Source organism: Podarcis erhardii (assembly GCF_964252035.2).
Source record: "Podarcis erhardii genome assembly, chromosome: 11".
Lineage (NCBI taxonomy): Eukaryota > Metazoa > Chordata > Lepidosauria > Squamata > Lacertidae > Podarcis > Podarcis erhardii.
The window spans coordinates 25,922,369-25,934,588 of record NC_138501.1 but is presented as its reverse complement, the minus strand read 5'-3'; the positions used below and the strand labels follow the sequence as shown (position 1 = coordinate 25,934,588).

General features: G+C 39.4%; 1 long non-coding RNA gene across 1 annotated transcript; it reads right to left on the bottom strand.

Moving 5' to 3' along the window:
• Positions 1-1,015: 1,015 nt before the first annotated feature.
• On the bottom strand, positions 1,016-6,832 carry LOC309352237. The gene is made up of 3 exons (XR_014161179.1): positions 6,760-6,832; positions 5,666-5,761; positions 1,016-4,063 (listed from the first exon to the last, which is right to left on the bottom strand). It is a non-coding gene; the product is annotated as an uncharacterized lncRNA (long non-coding RNA).
• Positions 6,833-12,220: the final 5,388 nt, after the last annotated feature.

Genomic DNA, 12,220 nt, shown 5'->3' with positions numbered 1-12,220 from the left:
GTAAACAGGATCATTACTTCTGTTTCAGATTCCAAATCAAGGGTTTCATTTAATTTTCCTAGCACAATAATGCATACAGATGAGGAAGTCACATTGCAAATAACTTGTATCAGAATGGTATTTACTATGCTTATGGTAAGTAATTGACATTATTGACTTAATTCAGGGATGTAGAAAAACACCAAGACTAAATTGATGGGAAGAATGAAGAAGTGCATGAGTGTGTTAAAAATCTGAAATCAGAGTAAAGCCCATTATTTAGTTTGTAACTTAAATATACTTATGCACATATGGGTATAGAAATGTACAAATAATGCATATGATATGGATTCTAATTTCCCACAGGGCAAACAGAAGAATACTGATGGTTCAAATGGGTATTCTAGGATTCATTATCAATATACTATAATACAAATGTTGGATACGTACTATGGAGTTACTGTCCCCATTCAACTTGTTCCATTAGCAGCTAATGGCCATATAAGTTTTTTTTTATCATTTTATTGCTCAAAGGATCTTTATTATTGAAAATTATATTATACTGTTGTGGATCAGATCACCCAAACTGAAAATGCGACTCAGTCATTGGGTGACTTGCCACACACTTCCTTGATATTTTTTGCATTACTTCCCAAACTGAAGATTAGCATCACTTTGTGGGTCACAAGTGCCTTGCTGGTCCAGAACAAAGTCAACCAACAGCCTTTTCTGTTGAGTCCTTTTTCAGGGATTCTTTTAGGTGAAATTGTCCCAGGACTTACATATGGAGGGAGCCATGTCAGTAGTGACAAACAGTACATTCAAGTGGGCAGGTTGATGTTGAAATGGGTATACAACTCTTGGGCATCTCACATTCTTATGGGCAAGGAGCATTACACACGCACACACACACACAAAAACTTGTGAAGAACTGTGTGTGGGGAGCTTCTAAAATAGTATTGACTTCTTAGGGTGGCCATTTTCTCAAAGGTGGTGCCATCTTGGAGAAACACAGCTGATGCTTCTCTTTGAAGAGGAGCAATGAGGAAGCAACAAATGTAGCTACTAATGAATTTACTTTGCTACATGGAGTAGGCGGTCTCGCCCTGCCTTGAGATCAATTGGGTTGCCTTTAGGCAAGAACAAATGCTTACAGCCATTTTCATCTTAACTTCAAAACTCCTGGTAGTCATCAGATGGTTGGACTTATTCTGGGTTTGTTCAGATAGGATTCAATCTGCATTTAGCAACCTAATGTACTTCCAGGGTCAAGGCTGCATTTCTGACAGAGCCGGCCCTCCCATTACACAGGGAGAGTGTTCAGGTCCTGCTTGCCACTGTTTGGGCCTGGCCACTGTGAAAGCAGCATGATGGCATGATCCAGCAAAGTTATTCTTGTGTTCTTAGGCCATTATTAGGTCTCAAGCAGCTGATTTGGGCTGGTCATGAAAGGCCAGCAAATTGTCAAGTATTTAATGTATGACAGTGGTACCTTGGGTTAATAACTTAATTCGTTCCAGAGGTCCGTTCTTAACCTGAAACTGTTCTTAACCTGAGGTACCACTTTAGCTAATGGGGCCTCCCGCTGCCGCCACACCACCACCGTGCAATTTCTGTCCTCATCCTGAAGCAAAGTTCTTAACCCGAGGTACTATTTCTGGGTTAGCGGAGTCTATAACCTGAAGCGTCTGTAACCTGAAGCGTCTGTAACCCGAGGTACCACCGTATTGTATTTTACTGTCATGACGGGAGAGGGGTACTCGTGGGATCTACTGCTTCAGGTGCTGAAATAACTTGGCTGGCCTCTGGTACTGTGCATCTTAACTTTGGGAGGGGGGCACCATTTGTTAATCCTCCTCAGGCTGGAAAATGTCTTCAGCAAGCTCTTGCTCCAGAGAATGTGAAGTAATAGTTATAAGATGTACTCTGTGCACAAAGTATGGTGACTTTAGAACAAACTCAAATAAACACCAGGCATGACTAAAGCCCACCAGAAAATGGTCTTCGGCTGCCTCAGGGCCTGGTCTCTAGAGCTTTGTGGAAGGTCTGGCTTGAAATTATTCCAGACCCTGGTGAAATATAAAACATAGACCGGACACCCTAGCATTCCAACAGAAAAGAAAAGTAAAATTCTGAGCATGAAAATGATACATTTTCCTCAGTAGACAGCCATCCTTCAAATAACTAAAGGTCAACCTAGGCTTGATGAGAATTGCCTAAATACAAATAGCATGCAGTTCTTTGGCTATGCAAGAAGCAGGTGTGGGGGAGCCCAAACAGCCTCAGGGTTAGAGAGAGAAAGTTTAATTCCATATCTCCATGCTAAGGTTTGGACAAAAGATGCCTCTCTGAAGCTGCAATTTGCAGCCCAAGGGAAATATCTTTTGGTGCCAATATGCAATTCCGCCCCCTGCCCCAAGCTAAATTAGGTCCAAGAGGAAAGCTTTTCTTCACACAGCAGCAAAGGAAGAAAGGGTTAAATTTCCCCTCCATGTCTGTTCTGATCCCATTATTATCACACACACACCCATGATGCAATAAATATTTTTAAAAGTCTGCATGTTTGCTGCAAAAACTCATTTAAGATCACTGAATAAATAGAAAGTTATTTGCACAGATGCATATACATGTTTAAAGTCTGTACTCCTAAAAAGGGTCATTGTTTTATATATATTGCATTTTACTCAATAATTTAGTAGGAGCATTTGTGAGCCTAATAATGTATAGGGAATATTCATATGCAGATAAAGGAGGCATTAAGAATCTTTCACAATGACAAATAACTCATTCAGCTCCTCCTGATAAGGTTAAGAAATGGAGAGTTTGGCTTCCCTGCAGAAATCCTTTCCCCTTTCCCCTTCCTTAGACAGAGAGGGGTCCACATCCTCTTCCACAATAAAATGTTATTTTTATGGATCCATTATTTTAGTTGCATCTCATTGTCATTGCATATTCATGCCTTCACGACATTATGTCATTGTTATGAATGTATATAAAAATACTATATAAATCATCCTAATGAGATAAACAATCAGTAGGGCCACCTCTTAATCATACCAGTCATCATTTTGTGACCAGGATACATTGCAAACACACAGTGCAGGCTACAAAGAATATTATGCAACAATATTATTTGACCATGTCACTCCTAACAAACCTAGTCAATAGTGTTCATGTCATGACTCGGCTCGAAATATCTCAGGGGTTACCCCAACGAAGCACCCTCGGATCGGTGCAACTCCAGTGTGTAGGTAAAGCCTATAAAATCCCAAAGAGCCTGCTTGTCGTTAACTAGCTTATTTCACTTCCTTCCATCCTCAGTAGACAGCATTAATTCTGTTTCTAATTAGAATTGCACAATTTAATTCTTCTGCTCTGGGCTATACAGAAGATATGGTTCATGTAACAGCAGCTTGGAGCGTACACACTTCTTGTAATCTGTTTGTAACTCGTGCTGCAGATGCTCTAAGAGGCAGTACTTCTGATGTTACAAACTGCAGTTGGCCGTACACCAGGGATCATTTCCCCAGCATGCTCGAGGATCACTCTGCGAACCGCCCGCTGCGTTTCTCCAGTTGAAACCAATCTCACTGCTGCTGTAAAAGAGCTATGCTTCTGTTAGCAATGATGACTCAGTACATTACTGTGGATTTTCCTCCTTCTGTGAGTCAGGTATCATATACAACAGCCAGTGGAATTTTCTGTTTGTTGTTCGTCTTCCTGTAGCAAACCATTAACTTTAACAATATATATATATATGAGAAAATTATATCGAATTAAGCGTCCGTCAAGCCAATTCCTGGGGTGGGGTAGCTTTATTAAATAACCACTGAAGCGATCCAAGAGGAAATGCTTCTTGTGAGCCTGGTCAAAACACACAGAAAATATAATGTGTTCTCTTTGTACTGCATTACTGCAGGCAGAATGTCTTGTAGAAGATAAATGGACAATCCAAAAGATCCAGATGCACATGGATACCTGACACATGCAGGCTTCCCAGATCATTTCAGTGGAGGAATCATTTATTTATCCAGACAGCAACAGAAGGCAAGTCCTCCAAAAGGTTCACTGTCCATTTGTCTGTCTGCAAATCAGAATAGAGTTGCTGAAGTACAAAAAACCTCCAATCATATACAAAATGCACATTCTATTTAAATCAATGTTTGATGTGGATTACCGTATATCAATGAATATCTACAAAGCTGCTTTCCTTCTATAACCATTTTCATATGGTGTTTCAAGTCTTCTTACACCACAATAGCAACTTTTCCTTCTTCTTGAAAGCTTTATCCTACTACCTGACTTGAGCTATTGCTGATAGGCATAAATGCATGCTAGCGAACAAGCATTTATTAAAGCTTACACATGTTACACTATGCTTGTTTAATAATCAATCACACAGTGTTCACCCAACATATATGCTGTCATTTTGATTGAGACAAAGTGCTCCACACAGACTTGCATTGTGCTAGAATAAAGGTGTGCTAATTGCAAGACAAACTTTTATGGTACGTATCTCTTGTGATTTATGACAAGAGGCTTTTTTCCTACATACTGAGAAAATGTCAGAATATGATACTGCTATGGTTTGAGGAGTTTGACCTGATTCACATGCAGCGCTAAGCCAAACCATGACTAAGCATGAATGTGCAATTGTACAGGTATTCATAGCAAAGATCTTGGCCATTTCACTTCTCTCCTGGTCCTGCTGCACTAATACCTAGTTTTGCTTAGAGGTTTGTTCAAATACAGGCTCATGGTTTGTCTCACTTCAGATAAACCACTAACCATACATGGCATGTGGCCTACAAGGATGGATGCTGGTGTCTATTCACATCCACACTGCAAGATGGACGAGGTAATACATCTCTCTATACATCAGAGATGGGGAACATACAGCCTTTCAGATGCTGTTGAACTATAGCCCCCATTATCTCTGAATACTGGCTGAAGGAGTCCAAGAATGTCTAGAGGGCAACAGGTTCCCATCCTGCTATACAGACACTGCAGTGATGTGTGTGTGGAGCGTTGCATGTGTGTCAGGGTTCTTCACAGCAAGCAGGGCCTGGATGCTTTGTTCACCCCAATAATACTAAGGTTGTGTGACATTTTACCACCTGAATCTTCTCAGCAGGTAGGAAAGGTAACATGTACACAGTTACAACATACAGAAAAGCTGAGGCAAGGATTTCAGCCCACAGCAAACTCTTAAAGGTATTTAACAGGAAACAACCATTCTAACTATAACTAAGTGTCTCTGTAGGAAGACACACAAAGGGTTTAATTTAGCAACAGTCTGCACCATAAAATATTAGTCAAGTGCTAACATAGCCATTAATACTCTTTTTTAACAGAAGGCAATTTCACAGACTCATTTACCAACTGGAATCTCCCAAGTCTAGTTGGTAATTGTGCTTTTTATTCATCTCTGTAAATTCCATTTAGTGCTTTTTAGCTGTTTCTTAGCATAAATGCATTGAATGTTGTTAAATTGGATTAATAGGTTTTATATGTAATATATATTATGTATTCATTTAACTGGAGGTGTTTCAACTCATATTGCCGCAATCTCTTTTTTAAAATGTCGTTTTATTTTGCAGATTTTATTTTATGGACTTTTTCCCCCTCTGGAAAGACTTGCAGTATATGTTTATGATGTATGCTTTATAAATAGAGATATACTTACCGTAGGAAGTTGGGCTTGTGGTCATCTTTAGCTCAGTTCACATTGTTTTGGCCTGAAGCAAGCCAAAGGAGAAAATCAATTCAGGTGCATTAGAACCTATATGAGAAATCACAAAAATATTGTAGGAGCATTTAAAAGAATTATGTAGCTGCTGTAACTTAAAATAGATACAAAGATAGGGCATTGTGCTCCAGCTCATATTCTTTAGAAATTTTATGTGCAGCATAGTAACATTTTAGTAAATGTGAGCCTAACATTTCTCATTATATGAATTGGACTTTCTCTACAAAAATGAAATGAGTAGACTGCTGTTTCTATGAAATCTGTTCTTAAAGAAATAAAAATAATTTAGATTCAGATTTAGCTGTGACATCAGTCAACAGCTCAGTTGGTTGATCCAAAGAAAGCTGATTGGCTCAATCACAAGTTTTTGTTATTAATATCCTACATTAATTTTACAAATTAAATTTCAAACTGTAACTCATTTATAGAAGATAGCAAATGATGCGGGGAATGAATTTATAAACCAACTTGGGAGATTAATTTATCCTGAAAGGTAGTTTAGAAATCTGTTAACTAAAGGAGGAAAGGAGGTACATAAACACAAAATAATAATAATAACAGCAACTATTATAATTTAGTGTCAGTAGGGATGGGAGAGAAGCATGATTCAATTTATATTTAAATGTGAATCTCCTCATTCTCTGTCAGGAATAACAGGCCGCCCAAAAAATAAGCAAAAAACACTTATTGTTGTTATTTATTTATTAAGTTTAAGAATCACACTTCCTTCAGAAGGAGCACAGATATGATGTACAATAAAAGATAAAACAACCATGTATAACAAATAAATAAAACACACACAAATAACCATTACTATCTATAAAATAACAAAACCATTCAAACACAGGAATCATTTGGCATTAAAATAACAGAATCTCTATCAACTAAATGTAAAAAAGGGATAACAAACTCAGCTCCAGGTGGGTGGGTGGGTGTTCCAAAGTGAGGGGGCCACCACAGAGAAGTCTCTGTGCCATATATCCCTGATTCATGTAACCTAGCAGCAGCCATCAACAAAACTCCATACCCACCAAATCTTAGGGATTGAGTTAGCTGGTATTGGAGGAGTTGCTCTTGGATAACACACACAGGGAGAGAGAGAGAAAGAGAGAGAGAGAGAGAGAGAGAGAGAGTGTATTACTGGATATAAAGATATTCACCAACATTCTCAAAATATGGCAGTCTAGCTGTTTCAACATGCAAAGTGATTATTTGCTTTGTCCCAAGCCAACTAAAATTAGCCCCATTGAAGTCGGTGAGACCAATAATTTGTGATTAAATTTAATACCATTGTTGCCAGTCGAAGTTAGCCTGCAATTCTGTGCACACTTACTTGGGAGTAAATTCTAATGAAGTAAATGGAACTTACTCCTCAGTAAAATTGTGCTGCATGTTACAACTAACTTTAGCTGAACCGGAGTGTTTACTTTGAATATAATTTTCTTTTTTTAAAAAAAGAAAAGGAAAGGGAAAAAAGGCTATACTAAAACAGATAGTTAATCCTTACCACCCAAGCCAGCCCACCTTCTGAGCCTCTTCTTTTCTTCTTTCTGCTATGTGGAAACAGTGTTCTTTTCATTCCTTACTGTGGTTTTCAGCCTTGACATTGTAGAGAACAGAGAGATACTGTGCAGTTCTAAGAATTATCACCAGTGTAGCTCCCAGCATGAATTGTCCTGTTCCCCTGTTATTGCCGCACACTAATAAAAGCTGAACAATATTTGCAGGTTTTGTGAGATAGAAAGAGTGATTCATATTTAATCTTACAGTTGTTCACTCTGGGAAAAAACTTTCAATCTTCCATCTGATTCCAAATGTGTTCTTGTCATTTGCATACGAGGTATATTTTATTCAGATGTTTTTATCTCTGAAATCTATATCATTTGCTCGTTCTTGGGGAGAAGGTTGTCGGTGAACTGTTTATATACTCTGGCTTTGGGTATGGATTTGGCAGGCTTTTCCCTCCGCCCAAAAAAATCCTCACAAACAGCATGGAGGCTGTAGATTTCTGTTCTGAGCAGAATAGATCAACAGCTTTATAACAGGCAGCAATTCCTTGATAATTATTGGCCCTGCTTTTTTAAGTGTACCATTCTTAATTTAATGTACAAATATATTAGCTGTGGCCTATTTCTTGCCACTTCCAATATGTGTACAGGTTTTTAATTTCTACACCAGGTTAAAATATTGTTTTAATGTCACTGTAGGAATAATAACATCAAAGAGTGACCACAAGCCAGCAAAAAATTAGGTGTTTCTTAAGTCACACTAATCAGAATGTTGACTGTGCATAACAGATTTAATTGTTTAACTGCTTTAATTGCTCTGCTGTCTTAATGGGATTGTTTTCTTGTGCAAATAATATATGAATGTTTATATTTTAACTGGTTTTCACTTTGTAAACAGCTTAGAAGCCTCTCTTGACACTAAGCAGCATATAAATTACATTATGAAGACCTTTCTGTTCCAGCAGGCATTTAAAGTAAGTTACATTATGCCTATTTATGGGGTTTATGTTTCTTTACCTGTGGTTTTTGTCTGTTTTGAACACCATGTTAGTTGACGGATGAATTATTCTATTGATTTTTTTGTAAACCAGTTTGTGACCATCTGTGGTAAAAAGCAGGCTATAAAAATTGAAAATATATAAATGTGCATTGGTTTGGGACCAACATATTTAATAATGATGCCACATATCAAAAATTATTCCCACCTCCCAAAACTACTACTACTACTACTACTACTACTATTATTATTATTATTATTAATTCCTTAGTGAATTGTCCTTTGTTATTACTGTGTAACAATGTCTAAATAATACTGCCTCAGCTACTATTATCTGTACTACAAGAATCATGATGGCAGGAAAATGAACTATTGTTCCCATAGAGAAATGACAAGCCTGAACTGAGTTTCAAACACCATACAGATCAAACTTGGGGAATAAGAATGGTTCTATTTCCTAGACCAAATTTGATGTGACTGACATAAAATGCTGATAAAGAAAACCAGCTTCCCTGATGAATTCCATTCATAGTGTTTCTTTCTGTAAGAAGAATTGCCCTTGACTTTCAGATATATTCTCTTATGCTTCCAAAAATAGGTGACTCGTAAAGTCCTGATCATCAAAATAAGACTGAAACTGACATGCTTTGTGTCTTTGTTGACTTTTGAACTGTTGGCAGTGGCGCAAAAACCTAGGTGCCATCATTGATTCCAATCACATAGTGACTGGCTGCAGGTGCAGAGGAGGAAATAAGGTTTTCCACTGTGCTGTGGCCATCACTACAAAAGCTTCCTCTGCCTTTAACCAGGTAAAGCAAAAACAGCAGGTAGCCTTATACCCTCCCTTGGCTGTGATCTCAGCTCATACACATACACTCCAATATGTCACAGATAAATATGATAAGTACTTGTAACACTCCTATTCCTACACCAAGGATCAGAGCCTGTTTGTGTACATGCACACAGACACTATTCTACATTGCTAAAGGCTGTTCACCTGAGATTTGTTTACACGGCAATAGACTGCCTTGAGCTAGCCTCTGTATCAGCTGTGTCCATAAACTGATTGTAACAGCTTCCCTTTTTGACCTAAAAGAAAAATAGATACTGTATATGCCTCACTTTTCAAACATCAAGTGGTGTAAAGTTTGTGCAAGTCTGAAAGAATGTTTGATCTCACATCAAAGATTTGATTGCATTTATTTATAGAATCATTACAATCTAAGCAATATTTTCAGCAATATTTACTTTCTGCAAAGTAGCTATGAGAGAGGGGGGTGGAAGGAAAGTTGGTGCACTTGTGCCCAACACTAAAACGTTTAAAATAGAAAGTGAGGGTCAAGCTAAATGTGACAATGCAAATGTATGAATGAATCTGAGAACATCTGGAGGACCATGATGTGTTGGGGCAATGACACTTACCCGACCTCCCAAAACTGAGTCATTGATGCTTACTGGGAGGGAGAGAGGGAAAGATGAGACAGTGGTGAATTCAGCACCTGTGGAGCCAATTCAGCACTGCTGTTTGCACCTCGCTGACCACCGCTCTGCCTCCAGTAAGCAGCAGTGACTGAGCTTTTGGAAGATCAGGTAAGTGCTGCTGCCTTACCATGCCATCCACTACTGCCCTCAGGTGCTTTCTGCACTGGGCAGTACTGGGTGCATAGCTGTCAACTTACAGATTTGAAAATAAGGGACCAGCAGCCTCGAAAATAAGGGATCAAAAGCCAAAATAAGTGATTTTCCAAGCAGGTATGTTCAACTTCTGAGCCCCTCCAAGCCAAAGGCAGAAAGCCCAGCCAGCAGCCAAACGAAGCCTCAAGCCTCAAGGAAAACCACCATCACCTCTCCGCTGGGAAGCGCTGAGCAAAGGCGAGTCCCCAGGCAACACAGCTGATTTGATCAGCACAAGGCATGCAAGCTCTACCCCCCAGTCGTTCTTAGACTTCTTATTGGGTGAACAATGCTGCCAAGCAACACAGTTGGAGCCTCCCTCCTCCCTGGCCAGCAAGGAGGGAGGGAGAGGAGCTGCTTCCTTTGAAACCTGGGAAATTTAAGGGACATCATCAATAAGGGACAGCAGCGGGACATGGCGCTGGGATAAGGGACTGTCCCGCCAAATAAGGGACGCTTGACAGCTATGACTGGGTGACTGCTGGCTCAGCAAATCTCAGAGTTGTAGACAAGAAGGGAAGAGAGGGAGTAAAACCTTCGAATAGGAGGAACATGCCTTCATCAACCTAGTGCCTGCCAGATGTTTTGGACTATAACTCCCATCATCCCAAGTCAGCATAGTCATGCTGGCAGGGATGATTGTGAACTGTAGTCTAAACCACCTGGAGGGCATCAGGTTGGTGAAAGTTGGTATAGATGATTGATTTAAAATATGAGTCAATACATTACAAAATTGTGTTTTCCCCTCTTCTCAGCTCTACTGCATGTACTCACAAATCAGAAAAAAAGACTAAAGTCCCTTAGACTCCTTGACTCAAATAATTCCTTAAATTATATCCAAAGAGTTTTATAGCTAACCTGTATCACCTGCGACTGCCACAGGTAAATCTCAGATTGGAATTGCTGTTCCAATCTAAAATGGATCCTTTCTCATATTGCCCTCAGCTGCCTGGTTTATGAATTTTGTGGTGTGTTGGGATACCATTCAGAGATAAGAAAAGAACAGAGATTAGATATGTTCTGTGTAAATGTTCTTTCTTTCAGGTGGCTGACAAAGGGTGGGGGTGGGGAGAGCAGCCTTTAAACTTGAAGGGACGTCTCAAAAATCTTTCCAGAATTGATATGTGGTATATTTCTCTTTCCTACTCAAGGTGACAGTTTATGTGAGATGTAAAGACAAGTTCAGTCAGGCAATTACCCCTTGTTGATAGTAGATTATTTCCTCTACTAAACTCAAAAATAACTTCTTTGTGTATAAGTTACTGCTGCTCTGGGATACTGCAATTTACACTTCTGTCTTTTTTTATGAGTAAATTTATTTTAATCAGTACAGTTTGGAATAGTTTTTTTCCTGTACTTCCATCTCCTTTGCAGTTCTACACCCTCTTAAATGTAACATAGGAGGCAGAAAGGGGTCATGAAGCATAACCAGAGAACATTTTTAATGTCAGAAATCATATCCCACATCCTTTTTCCCATAAAAAGAATGTACCATTTATTTTCTACAGCAGTGGTTCAACTTTATTATTTTCCCAAATATGATGCTCAGAGAATTAATAGGCACTGTAACCAGCATCTGGGAATAGTGTCAAAAAAGACTCATATCCAAAGGAAGTAAGTTATGCTTTAGTACCATTGAACTCAGTGCAAGTTAGTCATGACTATAATTCATGCCACCTTTCAATAAGCCAGGACTGTGTAGGATTGCAGCCTTTAGTATGGTTAGTCAGGCTTTCATCCTACTGATATCCATGGGGAATAGGGTGTGCTATTTTACAGGTGAAACTTCATTTTTGCAAATTTCTTCAGCGAGGGCTCTTAAAAATATGCTATTATTTTTGTGATCAGACAACATTTAGCTTGGTTTGATTAAAAAGCACATAAATTCCTCTCAGAAAACCAAAGAAGTTTTCTGAGAGCATTATCTGAAATGATATCAGATATGACATCATTTATACTCGGGCATATATAATATAACCGCTAGCACTTGGTGGTTATTTTTAATTATTTTAATGCAATTTTAATGCCGCTTTGCCGTGCGTGTGGGGAGGGCTTCCCCCTGCTAGCCCATTCTCCATCTTGGGCTTGGGGACGGGCCCCAGACTCCACCTCAGCATAAAAGACTCCAAGGAGGCCCGGGACACTGCTGCTGCCGCTTTGCCGGTGAGTCTTGGGGAGGACCGCTCCCCCTGCAAGCCCATTCTCCACCTTGGGCCTGGGGGCGGGCCCCAGACTCCATCTCAGCATATAAGGCTTCAAGGAGGCCTTGGAACACCACTGCTGCCGCTTTGCCGTGCGTGTGGGGAGGGCTTC